Below are 13607 nucleotides of genomic sequence, written 5' to 3'. Positions count from 1 at the left end.
GCCAGACCTCTATCCACACTCCTATTTGCCTCCCTCTGCCTATTTATCTGCTGTTCCACCTACTTGCACCTGCTGTGTGAACTTTGGCAAATGCTCTCCCCTTTATAGGCCTCAAACCTCCTTTGTTCTCTTTTGAAGTCTATAATTGGGTCCTAAGTACAGTTTTTAGTATTTTATAGTCCTGCCTTTGTTCAAATAAGTGCTAACCAGATATCTCCATTCTCAACTTCCAGAGAATGTGACTGGAAGTGCCCCCCAGTCCTGACCCAAAGGCACCAGGGCCAAGAACGCAGGGTGCCTTCCCAACTAGCGGATCCAAGGAGGCTGACCCAGCCTCCAAATGGGGGTGACGTTGGGAGTCCTGTGGCTGTGTTACAGGGCAAACCCTGATATAAAATGGGGTTGCCTGACTGTTGGACTGCCTTGGCCACAGGCTTAGGGGTGGGGCTGTAACTGACTGCTCAGGGTGAGGGGAGTGGTGAGCAGGAAGCTGAGAATCTGGGAGACCCTCTTTATCCAAACTGTGGGTAACTCTGAGTAGGAATGTGTGGGTGGGGAAACACCTTGAGGTCTGGCATGGAGACTTGGTTAAAAGATTAGAAAGTTGTGGGCCCGGTAAGTGGGCTCCGGGATGGAGGATAAGGGAGAATATTTGGGCTTATGCCACGCCCCCGCCCCCACCACACACACACACACACACACACACACACACGCATGCACGCATGCACACACGCAGCCCTGGGCCTGAACTCAGTGTCTCCCTTGGTCTCTATATAGGCATGGTTTGGGCACTAAGAGCCAGTTCTAGCCTTGTCTCCTAGGGAAGCCAAACCCCAACACTGCTGGGGGTGGAATGGAACGGGAGAGGGCTTGGGGAGCACTCTCAAAGACTCCAACTTCAGGAAATAGAATGGCAGGAATGGTGCAAGCAGTTTAGGTAAAATGCTATCCATATCAGCATGTGTGTCTAGGCATAGAGAGAGATGGTGTTTATTGAGTACCCTACTGTATGCTAGATCACTGATATTCACCAAATTGATATAAAAAGAAGGATGCTCCCCACTTTTTCCTTGATATTTTTATTTATTTATTTATTTTTTTAATATTTTTTTTTAATAGAGGCATGTTTTTTTTTCTTTATTTATTTGTTTGCTTGTTTGTTTGTTTTGTTTATACATGCACTGGGTACAGTCAGAAGCGCGGGAGGGTGAGAGAATTCACCAGAGCCAGAGCAGGGAGCAGAGCAGGCAGAAGGACCGAAGCACACTGCTGAGGGGAGCAGCGGGCGGCAGGAGAGGTCCGCGCGCCATGTGGGACCCTCCTCTGGTGGCCGGGGAGCAGCCGGGGATTGAACCGGCGCCGCAGAGGCCGCGGGCAGCTTCGCAACCCAGCGCTCCACCGCTGCGCCACCGGGGAGGCCCTCCTTGATATTTTTATAACAGTAAAATGATTTGTATATTTCTATATCGGTCTGTCTATCTGGACAGACATGAGTTTCAGTGCTGATTAGCCACTTACTGTTTGGCCTCAGAAATGTTGCTTTAACTTTTATAAACCTCTATTTTCTTAGTTGTAAAATAAGAATAATAGGAGAATGTAGGCACAGGGTTTGTTGTGAGGATTAAATGAGTTGAGACAACAAAACTGCCTGCAAGAACACTCAGCGGGGGCCTCCCTGGTGGTGCAAGGGGTTACGTACCACACTATGAAGCAATCCACAGCCTCTGTAGCACGAGTTTGATCCCCGGCTGGCCAGAGAGAAACCCACATGGCAAAGCAGACCTCTCCTGTCTCGCATGCTGTTCCCCTCAGCAGTGTATCTCAGTCAGTCAGCCTGTTCAGTTCCCCACTCTGTCTCTGGTGAATCCTCTCACCCCCCATCTCTGGCCTGTACCCCAGTCTTGCATGCATAAATAAATAGATTAAAAAAAAAAAAAGAACACTCAGCGGCAGCAGTGACCCTAGTTTGGTGTGTGGGAAGTGGGAGAGCAGAAAGTCTTTTGGAAAAGTGGAAATTTGAGCTAAATCTTAAAGTATTGAGTAAGAGCTAGCAGTGGAATAAGAGGGTAGGAACAGAAAGATATTAGTAACAAGGAGAATAATAGCATGAACAAAAAGCAGGCAGGTGAAAAACAAGATAGTGAGTTTGGGGAACCTACAGGTGTGAGACAGTGTGGAGAGTAATGAGGTTAGAAAAGTAAGCTAGGGGGCCTCCCCGGTGGCGCAGCGGTTGAGCGCTGGGTTGCGAAGCTGCCCGCTGCCTCTGCGGTGCCGGTTCGATCCCCGGCTGCTCCCTGGCCACTGGAGGAGGGTCCCACATGGCGCGCAGACCTCTCCTGCCGCCCGCTGCTCCCCTCAGCAGTGTACTTTGGTCCTTCTGCCTGCTCTGCTCCCCGCTCTGGCTCTGGTGAATTCTCTCACCCATCCGCGCTTCTGACTGTACCCAGTGCTTGTATAAATAATAAATAAATCTTTAAAAAAAAAAAAAAAAGAAAAGTAAGCTAGGGCCAGACTGGGGGGCTTAAAGTTATTAAGACTGAGAGATGTTGTGGGGGTTTTTAGCGGAGTAAGAGCAGACAGGCTCCCTGTGGTGGCAGTACAGAGGCAAGGACTTGTGGGGAGGAGGCAGCACTGGCATGGAAAGAAATGAATGGATTTGCGAGACAGAAGTGACAGGACTTGTGATGGCTTGAATAGGAGACATAAGAGAGCAGGAGGTATGAGGACCATACCCTGATTTCCAACTTGGGTCCCCAGGTAGAGCAAGAAAAGTAATACATTTGAGGAGAAAGTGACTTAAGTTTTGGACATGCTTGTGACCACATTCCAGGACAGATCTTCAATTATTGGGATTCTGTTGTCTTACCTGGCAATTACTCTGTCCAGAAGATGGGAGAGGTATCATTAGCTACTGTCTGTTCCTTGGCTGCGGTTGGCTGGAGGTCTGGGTGAGGAGGCGCATGTGTGCGTGGGGTGGGGATGGGCACACGTGCATGCATGCCTGCCACCAGTAGACTGGGCCTGGTGAATGTTCATTTGTGGTTCTGGGCCACCAGGATATCTCTTTGGGCACAATCACATTAGGTGAGTTTGAAGATTGGGACTGTCAAATTATTTCCAAAGAGAGTCCCAGGAGGGGATTAGTACTCTGTGCTCCTGAGATTACTGTCTTCATTTTGCAGTTGAGGAAACTAAGGCTCAGGAAGTGAGTGGCAGAACCAGTGAATGAAGATCTGTGTGAAGTCTTCTCACAGCACCAGCTGTCACACCATTGATAGTGACATTTGTTCCAAGAGGAGCAGGGACATCACCAGAGTCATGGCTCCTTGAGGGAGAAATGCAATATTGAGGGGCAGTGGAGATCAGGGAAGGTTGCAGGGAAATCTTCCTGGAGATGGTGCTATTTGGGTTGTCATAGAAGCATAATGCTTGCTTTCTGTCTCTCCAGCCAGCAATCACTGGCAGTCTGCTGTTGCCTGCTGTGAGGGAAAACTCGTCAGCTGAGAGGCCTCTGGGTAGAATGTGTCCAAAGACCCAAAAAGTGGCAGGCCGGAATTCCTGCAGACATGTCAGGCTTGAAATGGGGACATTTCTACCTCTGTCTCTGGCATCCATCAGCCCAGCATCTCTTTTGCATTGGCACTTCACTGGCAGCTGGCAGTTCAGTGCCTATTAACTTTCATATCAGGGTTCAGCATAAGTTTATGTTCTGCCCCTGGATTTGTTTTACCTGGAAAAAAAAAATGCATCATGTGATGAAGTGATAGACTCTAAGGGGAGGACTAGCAATTATAAGAAAAATTTCTTTCCATGGATGAGTGGGGGAGAGTTGTAAGACACAGAAAAGTGTTGCTAGTTCTTATCTGTCACCTACCAAGTTTTTTTTCTCCAGGTGTCCAAATGGCTGAGTTTGGGACTGGGGCAAATTCATAGAAACTGAAGAGGGGTGACTTTCAAAAAAAGTTTAAGGGCCTCCCTGGTGGCGCAGGGATTAAAGACAGCACTATCAAGCTATTGTCAGCCACTGCAGCACCAGTTTGATCCCTGGCCACCAGGGAGCTAACCCACATGGCACAGCAGACCTCTCCTATCTTGCCCTGCTGCCCTCCTCAGCAGTGTATTTCAGTAGATATGCCTCTTCTGCTTCCCAATCTCTCTGGTGAATCTGCTCACAATCCCCCTGACCCCCACACCTCTGGTTTATACCCCAGTTCTTATATGCATAAATAAATAAATCTTTTAAAAAAGTTTAAGTAATATTTGCTCATTGTGGACAATATAAGCATGTGAAAGGCAAAATACTTAAAGTACCCACTAACAGATAAATGCTGCTAATATTTTTATATATCTATATTTTCATTTCTGGTCATATGTAACTTTCTTTTAGGTAGTTAATATACTGCATAGACAATTTTTTTTGAAGATTTATTTTTATTTATACAAGAGCAGGGGTACAGGCCAGATGCGCAGGAGGGTGAGAGGATTCACCAGAGACAGAGTGGGGAACAGAACAGGCAGACTGACAAAATACACTGCTGAGGGGAGCAGCGAGACAGGAGAGGTCTGACTTGCCATGTGGGTTTCTCCCTGGCTGGCCAGGGATGGAATTCGTGCTGCAGAGGCTATGGATTGCTTTATAGTGTGATGCTTAACCCCTTGTGCCATCAGAGAGACCCTTTTTTTTTTTAAAAAAAGATTTATTTATTCATGCACACAAGAGCTGGGGCACAAGCCAGAGGTGCGGGGGGTGCGGGGGTGAGAGGATCCACCAAAGACAGAGTGGGGAACAGAATAGGCAGACCAACCTAAGCACACTGCTGAGGGGAGCAGCAGGTGAGCCAGTAGAGGTCTGCTGTACCATGCTGCACCATGTTGCTCCCCCACCAGCTGGCGGGGGGATCAAACTCCGTGCTACAGTGGCTGCAGACAGCCTCACAGGTTGCATCCCAACCCCTTGCACCACCACGGAGGCCCTCATTTGAAATTCTTTAAAGCTACTTAATAACTGTAGTCTTCCTCAATAGGGAGTTACTATATTTTATGTTATCAAACTTTTTATCTGTAGACATAAAGATTATTTCTCCTCCATCTTCTCTTCCTCCTTCTATTCTAAAAATGCTGTGATGGAAATCTTCATTCATAAATCTCTATTCATATATTGGATTATTTTCTTACAAATTTTTCTGGAAGTTGAATTACTGGGACAGAGGAGCAGAATATTTTTTTTTTTTTTTTTTTATAGAGGCATGTTTTTATTTATTTATTATTTATTTGTTTGTTTGTTTTCGTTTATACATGCACTGGGTACAGTCAGAAGCACGGGAGGGTGAGAGAATTCACCAGAGCCAGAGCGGGGAGCAGAGCAGGCAGAAGGACCGAAGTACACTGCTGAGGGGAGCAGCGGGCGGCAGGAGAGGTCTGCTCGCCATGTGGGACCCTCCTCCGGTGGCCGGGGAGCAGCCGGGGATCGAACCGGCGCCGCAGAGGCTGCGGGCAGCTTCGCAACCCAGCGCTCAACCGCTGCGCCACCGGGGAGGCCCAGGAGCAGAATATTTTTAAAGCTCTTGATATGTATTGCCAAAATGCTTTCCAGAAAGGTTGTGCCAATTACACTCTATCACTCCGACATATCTGTACCTATTTTATAGCATAAGACTAAGTATTAACGGGCCTCCCCAGTGGCGCAGCGGTTGAGCGCTGGGTTGAGAAGCTGCCCGCGGCCTCTGCGACGCCGGTTCGATCCCCGGCTGCTACCCGGCCACCGGAGGAGGGTCCCACATGGCGCGCAGACCTCTCCTGCCGCCCGCTGCTCCCCTCAGCAGTGTACTTCGGTCCTTCTGCCTGCTCTGCCTCCCGCTCTGGCTCTGGTGAATTCTCACCCTCCCGCAGTCTTCTGACTGTACCCAGTGCATGTATAAACAAAACAAATAAATAAATAAATTAATTAATTAAAAAAAAAAAAAAGACTAAGTATTAACATTTTAAAAGTCTGAAAAGTGTAAAACAGAATCTCTTTTCTTGGTGCTATACTTGGAGACCAGAGCTGCATGGTTCTACAGTGGTTCTATCAGTGATTTGATCCATTCAGACTGATGAATTCCTCTATTGATCAGATTGTCTTCTTCACTAAATTGGTGGCATTTGCCCACTGTTGTGGATATCCATAGTTTTTACCTGCCCGGAATTCTCTTTTCCTTTCAGTTACAGCTTCCCAATTTTCCTTTGGGGAACAAACCACCTCCATGTGGTTCAAGTGGAGCTGCCCCCACTCCTGAATTCCAGGAGTAGGCACTGATACTCTTGGATCCACTGGCCAGTTTTTGCAGTGATTGTTTTAATGATGGGGCATTTCACCCAAATGGGACAATGAGAGACTTTTACTGAATAACTGGGACAGAGGCCCTCCCTTCTGTTAGGGAATTGGTAGGTGGGAGTGTGAAGCTATAATATATTATGCCTGGACCCAGCTGGTAACTGTCTGCCTCTAAGGTGAGAGTCTATCTAAGACAGAAGAAAACACTAGATAAGTGGTAGTGAGAATAAAGAAGACATATGCTTGGAGACCGAGCTCCTGATTCATTTATATGAGGCAACAAATTCTCCTTTTTTTTTTTTTTTAAATCAGTTTGAAGTAGGTTTTCTATTATAAAAAAACAGTTAAAAAAGTTCTATGACATTGCATGGTGTTCAGAAAAGGCAAATATGCTAAATTGTTACAGAATAATTGGTTCTAAAGATTGAAGGATCATTATCTTCTTCATTCATCCTTTATATACAATGTCCTGATATCTGATATTATAAGCAGATATCAATCCAGTCTCTGCTTGCATTCTCACTACCTTCAGAGGAAGGTAATCGAGCCCATAATTGGAGAGTCAATGCTAAAGGAAATTTTTTTTTCTCATGAACTGTAAGAACCAACTACCCCCATGCCTGAAACTAAGACAAAGGAAAGAAGAATCTAATCTGATGACCCAAGAATTTTGTCCAAATTCTTGGCTATATAAGCAGAGAGGTCAAAGAAAGCTGAGTTTAGGGGTAGGGTAGAGCAAAATGCTTTGAATAAGATTGATGTATGTTTTTATTTATGAGAATTTGGGGGTCAGGGAGAGAGGGCTGGAGAGAAAGAAGGAAAAGAGAAAGGAATGTCAAATTAATATAGTATAATGGCAGTAAGACTTATAAGAACAACAATGTCTTAATACTAAATTTGGGAGGTTTTCTGTAGTTATGCTAAGTTCCCTCTTAGCATGCTAAATCCCAAGAATCGGGCCTCCCCAGCAGCACAGCAGTTGAATGCTGGGTTGTGAAGCTGCCCACAGCCTCTGAAGCACCAGTTCAATCCTCGGCTGCTCCCTGGCCACCGGAGGAGGGTCCCAAGTGGCACGCAGACCTCTCCTGCGGCCTGCTGCTCCCCTCAGCAGTGTACTTCGGTCCTTCTGCCTGTTCTGCTCCCTGCTTTGGCTCCGGTGATTTCTCTTACCCTCCCACGGTTCTGACTGTACCCAGTGCTTGTATAAATAAATAAATAAATCTAAAAAAAAAAAAAAAGAAATGGATATGGAAAGGAAGAATGATAGAAATGCAGGGAGGAGCAGGATGCTCTCGCTGCTCTCTAAGGATTGCCAGGGAACATATAGGAATTGCCCACATAGAGGTACAGTGAAATTAGGTGTTAACACTTTTGAAATTGGGCTTTGGGTGATTGAGGTCAGCTATTTTCAGTCCTATTCACAGATATACCTTTTGGAATGGGGGACTGATAGGAATAACATGTGTCTGGCCTGGGCACCTTGCTGCTTTGGCATTTGATAACTGAAACATCAGCAGCCTGGGGCACTCTAGCCATCACTCTACCCTTCAGGGATCAACTTTTTGGACAGGGATTTTTTTCTAGCTCCCAGAACAGCTTGAATTGAGAGATGGAGAATTGAATTTTGGTCCTTGGAATGCCAGGTTTAAAGCTCTGTAAACTTGAACCAAATAATGCTATGATCGCCTCATAATCTTTTCAAAAGGTTGTTTTTGACTTTCTAAATGGTCTATCCGGCTGAAGTAAGAAATAAAGATCATCCAAAATCTGATAATTTGGGGGAACCCAGATCTGCATGTTTCCAGTTCTTTTAAAAGACGAAAGCCAATCCAGACCCTGGGTTTCAGTACAGTGACATTAGGAGACTAGAGGAGGGGTATAGGGAGGGTTCTGGCCTTGAACATCAGTGACCACTCAGTCACCTGCCATGGAACTTTCCCATCAACAGACAGCAAGGAGTCTTGTAGACTGAATTTGGGTAGAGGAAATCAGGGAGGGGGGCCCAGCAGATGATTACCCTAACCCAATTGAGCATTTTTCAGCTTCAAGCGTTTTTACCCACGTTAGCTAAGTAACTGATGGCTTGTCCAAGTGGAGATGAGGGATGGCAGAAGACAGGAAGCTAGCTCGCTGTTGAACACGCTTCCAGAGTCTGCAGGCGACTGATAACGTGACTGCGAATACTAGCTTTGGATGTACCTAGTGGACAGGAGCTAATTGACAGGATCCTGGGACTGAGTGCGTGATGGTCAGCTGGTTTATCTGAGACAGTGTGATAAATGCCCTATTCAGTCTAGGGGCAGTCATGGTCAGAGAGACCCAGTCAGACCCCATTACTGATCTGATGACAAGTGTATGGGATATTAGCTGCTTTGCCACAGATGTCTTCTCTGGAGAACTGTCTCTGTCTCAGGAGACTGAATGAATTTCTTCATGGTCAGAAATGTCACATATGATATTTTTATAAGCAGGAAATTCTCACATCTGAACCTAGCCAGTGATAAACCCTTATTATCTACTATCTATCATTTGTAAAAAAACAAAAAACAGAAAAGACATGTAAATTTACAGAAATGGGTGTGTTAGCACAACTCATAGTAAATCAGTGTAGGCATCTATAATTCCACATTTTAAAATTCACTTTTAAATTTTACATAAGTATGGGACCTCCCTGATGGCACAAGGGTTAAGACACAGCCTGTGAAGCTGTTCACAGACACTGCAGCATGAGTTCGATCCCCTGGCTGGCCAGGGAGCAACCCACATAGTGCAGCAGATCTCTCCTGAGTCTCCCGCTGCTCCGCTGAGCAGTGTTTCAGTCAGTCTGCCTGTTCTGCTCCCCATTCTGTCTCTGGTAAATCCTCTCACCTCCCACACCTCTATCCTGTACCCGAGCTCTTGTATGCATAAATAAATCTTTATAAATAAATAAATAAATTTTACATAAGTAAAAATTACTATTTTGTGTGTATGTTTCTTTTCTTTTTTTTTTTTTTTAAAGATTTATTTATTTATTTATTTATACAAGCACTGGGTACAGTCAGAAGTGTGGGAGGGTGAGAGAATTCACCAGAGCCAGAGCGGGGAGCAGAACAGGCAGAAGTACTGAAGTACACTGCTGAGAGGAGCAGCGGGCGGCAGGAGAGGTCTGAGCGCCATGTGGGACCCTCCTCCGGTGGCCGGGGAATAAACCAGTGCTGCAGAGGCTGAGGGCAGCTTCGCAACCCAGCACTCAACCTCTGTGCCACCGGGGAGGTCCCTGTGTGTATGTTTCTAGGGTTTGGACCAACAAATTTAATTGCAAAGAATTGGTAAATATTTTAGGTTTTGAAGGCATACAGTTGCTGTCATAAATACTCAGTTCTGCATTTGGAGCACCAGAACATGCACAGACAATACATAAACAAATAAGCCTGAATTTATTTATGAACATCAAAATTAAAATTTATATAATTTTCACAAAATATTTGTTTTCTTTTGATTTTTCCCACATTTGTTAAAACAATCTAAAAAAGCATTCATAACTGCGAGCCATACAAAGATGGGTGGTGAGATGAATTTGGTCTTTTGGGCAATAGTTTTTTCTTTTTCTTTTTAAAGATTTATTTATTTTTATACAAGAGCTAGGGTACAGGCCAGAGGCATGAGAGGGTAAGAGGATTCACCAGAGACAGAGCAGGGAGCAGAACAGGCAGATGACAGAAATACACTACTGAGGGGAGCAGCAGGTGTGACAGGAGAGGTCTGCCGTGCCATGTGGGATTCTCGCTGGCTTGCCGAGATCGAACCTGCACTGCAGAAGCTGTGGACAGCTTCACAGTGGCGCTCAACCCACTGTGCCACCGGGCAGGCCCTGTGCAATAGTTTTCTGATCTCTGGTTTATACCAGGGTTCCTCACCCTTGGCACTATTGGCATTTTGGGCCAGCTAGTTCTTTGCTGTGGGGAGCTGTTCTGGCACATTGTAGAATGTTTAGTAGCATCTCTGGCCTTTATCCAATTGATGCCAAAAAGCACTGCCTCTACCTTTGAGTTATGACATCCAAAAATGTCTCTGAACATTGCCAAATGTCCCTTTTGGAACAGACGTTCCCCACTTGAGAACCACTGGTTTATACTACTGTGTACAATTATTCAATCACCACCATAATCAGGGTACAGAATAGTTGTATTCATTCATATTATATAGATCTGCAATTTTGGGATTCAAAAGAACTGTAAAAAACCTGAAATTCAAAAGGCTGTGCAAACTTCTACTAGCAGATAAGGATGACCCAGCAAGGTCTTCAAGAGGGAAGAGAACACAGCTGTACTCAAGTTTGCCAAAGATGTTAACTAGTCTGCAGTTCCAGGGAAATACCAGGGAACAGAGCTCAGTGCTGGATATGGTAAGAAGTTCTCCTATATGAAAACAACCTCAGCTACCACCAGAATCATTGGCCTAGTTACTAGAGATAGTTGAAAGGAAAGACCATTACATTAATCTAGAGATTTGTGAGGATCCAGAAGTTGAGAGCATTTAGGGAGAAGGCCACCCATGGCATGAAGAAAAGGTGCTCTTGGCTAGTACTCTATTGATATCCTGGATACCAGGAGAACTCAAAGGTTCTGCTATAAACTGGCAAGGAAAGTTTTCAAGGCTAACAAGGCCCCATGTCATTTGATTGAGTGTTGAGTACTCTAAGTTAGCAGTCGGGACAGTTTATAACCAAAGGGCTGTTCAGATTTTTTTCTCTGCTCTATCAGTATGAGTGTGATTGGAGACACACTAATAGAAGGCAGAGAAAAAAGAAGCCAAAAATCCAAATAGTAGGAATTAGGTTCCTCATGTAACAAACAAAAACTACAACTTTCTTAGGGAAAGGTTTACAGGAAAATCACAACCCCCAAACCCGGAGTCTTCTTTTAGATTCTTCCCATTGTTGAAACTAACATGGGAAAAGAAGGAGGGCAGACAATTCAAGTAATGGAGTGGAAAGAAACTTCAAATCAATTGAAATGATATACCCAGGATTATATATTGTATATTGATTATATAACCAGCATTGTAGATGGATTGTAGATACCCATGGACATTAAGCAATATAAAACATGAGGACTTCCTGATACCATTGATGCCCTAATGATGGTCCCATCGGTTTGGAGAAAGAGGTTTGAGGGTGAACACTTCTTAGGCCCTAAGAGACAGAACACTGGAGGAAGTTAGGGGTGAGGAGGTTCTGGGCCAAGAAGAAATCCCATCTATAGCATCTATGAGATGGAAGAGCATTAGGAAGAGAGGGAGTGGACATGGGCCTGGAGTTTGAACTGTCATTCACCCTCACAAGGGGAGGTCCCACTCAGGCAAATATCCCATCTTTGCCTTGTGGAGACAGGCAAATATCCCATCTTTGCCTTGTGGAGAGAGTATCCTAGAAAAGGGGCAGCCAAGGAAAGGATCAAGTCTTTTTTTTTTTTTTTTTTTAATAGAGGCATGTTTTATTTATTTATTTGTTTGTTTTGTTTATACATGCACTGGGTACAGTCAGAAGCGGGGGAGGGTGAGAGAATTCACCAGAGCCAGAGCAGGGAGTAGAGCAGGCAGAAGGACCGAAGTACACTGCTGAGGGGAGCAGCGGGCGGCAGGAGAGGTCTGCGCGCCATGTGGGACCCTCCTCTGGTGGCCGGGAGCAGCCGGGGATTGAACCGGCACTGCAGAGGCTGCGGGCAGCTTCGCAACCCAGCGCTCAACTGCTGCGCCACCGGGGAGGCCCTCTAACTTAAAGTTTTATTTATTTTATTTTTAACTTAAAGTTTGAATTTGTGAAATTTCAAAAAAAATTTTTTTTAAAGATTTATTTATTTTTATACGAGAGCTGGGGTATAGGCCAGAGGCATGGGAGGGTGAGAGGATTCACCAGAGACAGAGCAGGGAGCAGAACAGGCAGATGGCAGAAATATACTGCTGAGGGAAGTAGTGGGCACAACAGGAGAGGTCTGCCACACCATGTGGGATTCTTGCCAGCCGGCGGGGATTGAACCCACACTGCAGAGGCTACAGACAGCTTCACAGCACGGCGCTCAACCCGCTGCGCCACCAGGGAGGCCCTCAAAAAAATTTTTTTAGAGATTCATTTATTTACTCATAGAAGAACTGTGGTACAGGTCAGAGGTACGGGGTGGGGGAGTGAGAGAATTTACCACAGACAAAGTGGGGAGAGGAACAGGCAGATTTACTGAAATATACTGCTGAGAGAGTAGTGGGTGAGGCAGAAGAAGTCTGCTGCACCATATTGGTTAGCATCCTGGCCAGATATTGAACTCAGGCCATAGTGGTGACAGCTCTAAGACTTAAGCCCCACGCCACTATGAAGGCCCTTCAAAAAATTTTAAAGGTGGAAAGAGAAGGTATCAGGGAAGGACGAAGCCAGGAATTGATTTCTTTCTTGAAGACTAGGACATGACTAGGTTTAGGGTAAAGAGCACAAACCTGAAATTGGAAACCTAGACCTTTTAGAAACAGTGCAGGAAGTCTGTATTGTATGAGATGATTTTTAGATTAGCTTAAAGACCTACTGATTAACGCATTTTCTCCGGCTTCTATATCCCACAGATTCCCTTTTGTGAGAGCAAAGAAAAAATCAGGTAATATCTGGATTTGTGTGGATTTCCTGGCTCTGACTAGACAGTCCAAAATAGTTCAGCACAGTGTGTTCCATATACAGGATGGCTTAGCCACTTCCTATGGAGTTAGTTGTTTCCAGCATTGAACACCAGAGCAGGTATTATATTTATTTATTTATTTATTTTTTTAATAGAGGCATGTTTTATTTATTTATTTATTTGTTTGTTCATTTGTTTTGTTTATACATGCACTGGGCACAGTCAGAAGCGCGGGAGGGTGAGAGAATTCACCAGAGCCAGAGCGGGGAGCAGAACAGGCAGAAGGACCGAAGTACACTGCTGAGGGGAGCAGCGGGTGGCAGGAGAGGTCTGCGCACCATGTGGGACCCTCCTCTGGTGGCCGGGGAGCAGCCGGGAATCGAGCCGGCGCCGCAGAGGCTGCGGGCAGCTTCGCAACCCAGCGCTCTACCGCTGCGCCACCGGGGAGGCCCCAGAGCAGGTATTATAAAATCCCTACAACTACAGAGGACATAAACAGGGTGTGTTTATTCCGTCTTGTGTAGGTCCACCAATATGAAGGGATATGAGTTTCAGGCACCCCTATTACTATTCGGAAGTTAAGAGAATGATTGATCATTTGAATGTATCTGCAAGTGTGTATTTTTAACATTTATATATTCATTATATATACA

General features: G+C 45.4%; 1 protein-coding gene across 2 annotated transcripts in view; it reads right to left on the bottom strand.

Annotated features, from left to right (window-relative positions):
- Nucleotides 1-13607, bottom strand: part of TSPAN1 (tetraspanin 1) — a 40532-nt gene that overhangs the window by 14528 nt on the left and 12397 nt on the right. For both annotated transcript variants that reach the window (XM_037501079.2, XM_054691285.1), the window contains one exon: nucleotides 2867-3730. The gene's annotated coding sequence lies outside the window, so the exon portion shown is untranslated. The remainder of the gene's footprint in view (nucleotides 1-2866; nucleotides 3731-13607) is intronic.

Source organism: Talpa occidentalis, unplaced genomic scaffold (assembly GCF_014898055.3).
Source record: "Talpa occidentalis isolate TD23 unplaced genomic scaffold, MPIMG_talOcc4v2.1 talOcc4.9, whole genome shotgun sequence".
NCBI lineage: Eukaryota > Metazoa > Chordata > Mammalia > Eulipotyphla > Talpidae > Talpa > Talpa occidentalis.
Note: the sequence above shows the minus strand (reverse complement) of the source record. Positions and strands in the feature narration are given on the sequence as shown.